This window comes from Bradysia coprophila (genome assembly GCF_014529535.1).
Source record: "Bradysia coprophila strain Holo2 chromosome X unlocalized genomic scaffold, BU_Bcop_v1 contig_443, whole genome shotgun sequence".
Classification (NCBI taxonomy): Eukaryota; Metazoa; Arthropoda; class Insecta; order Diptera; family Sciaridae; genus Bradysia; species Bradysia coprophila.
In genome coordinates, this window is record NW_023503338.1 from 1 (window position 1) to 1,664 (window position 1,664).

General features: G+C 33.5%; 1 pseudogene; it reads left to right on the forward strand.

Annotated features, from left to right (window-relative positions):
• Nucleotides 1–323: 323 nt before the first annotated feature.
• On the forward strand, nt 324–495 carry LOC119070035 (annotated as a pseudogene).
• The last annotated feature ends 1,169 nt before the right edge of the window (nt 496–1,664 follow it).

Here is a 1,664-nt window from a genome sequence, read left to right on the forward strand (position 1 = left end):
AATTAACACAAAAACTATGAATGGTGTAACAGCTATTCGTTTTTGTGGAATACGTGCTGTATAGTACGTAATTTAGCGCATAGTTATGTGCAAACTGTTGAACGCATTGTTTCTTATTAAGTAAAATTAGTAAGGAATGGAAGCACTTTGATAGAATTATTTTGGGTACTTACTTTAAGTATAAACGACGAACCTTGTCGTGATATTCGCCCAAAACAAATATGAAATCATTGTGTTTACAAACCCTCTGTCGTATTTTACGTCCTTAGCTGGGCGTAAATGCGCTTTATGTTAACAATAAATTTGTAAAAAAAATTTAATTCAACCCTAAGCGGGGATCACTTGGTTTGTGGGTCGATGAAGAACGCAGCAAACTGCGTGTTGACATGTGAACTGCAGGACACATGAACATTGACATTTTGAACGCATATTGCGGTCCATACTGATTTGTTTCTTTTATTAGAAGCTGTATGGACCACACATGGTTGAGGGTCGTTAGATTACTTAATAAAAATTGCATTTTTATTACGATTGGATGCTTTTGGCAATCTTTTTTGGCCCGTTATACGGCCTAAATCGCATTGGTAAATCATCTGGAAATATCAATATATTTTGATACACAAAATACAATCATTTTATTCGATTGAACGGCGTTTAAATTTAACACTTTATCGCAAATCGTCAAATGAATACAAATGTATTTTGAATAAATTTTTCTAATGCGACCTAAGCTCATGTGAGATTATCCTGAATTTAAGCATATTAATGAGGGGAAGGAAAAGAAATTAACTAAGATTCCTTTAGTAGCGGCGAGCGAACAGGATAAGCCAGCACTAAGCTTTCGGTGTTGATGGTAAGGATGAGTGTATGGAAAGTTATTATTATGAAAGATATATGTTAGTCATTTGAATGGGGCATTAAACCATAGAGGGTGAGGAGTAGCGTATTAAGTATAGAAGGCTTTTAAGAGTGTGTTGCTTGATAGTGAGATAGTTGGTGGTAAATATTAAGGTAAATATGAAAGAAGTAGGAAGTAAGTGAGGGAAGTTGAAAGATTGAATAGAGGTTAATAGTAGTGAAAGTTAGGGGTTAAGTTGATGAAGAATATTGAAATGGAATTTTATTTTTAGTAGTTTATTGAAGAAGGTGGTATGATTTTTCTCAGTGTAGATTGGATCTATTTGTATTGTATGGATGGTTTATAAATGGCGTATGGTTTGTTATTTATTGTGGATTTTTGTATATGGTTGATGATAGGGGTGATGGTAAAGAGTAGTTTTTTAAAATATGAAAATTTTATGTGTATAGGTATGTGTGTTTAGTGGTGGGTGCAGTGATAGATGTATTTGATTAGAATGGATAGATTTGGTATTAGGAAGTTTGAAACGGAAGAGTTAAATGTGTGGAGTATTGGGTATATTGTTGAATAAGGGAATTAAATATATTTTATGGGATTAAAGTGAATTAAATTTATTTTTTAGGGGTTTATACGAATGGTAAGAATTGAATCTTGTTAGAGGATTGGATACTGTGTGACGAAGATGGTGAATATACTGATAGATGAAGAGGGAGAATTTGGTGGAGGATGAAAGTTTGAGTGAATGATTGTAGAATTGGGTATGGGGGAAGAAATGAAATTAGTAGTGGTTCTCGAAGTTTTGGTA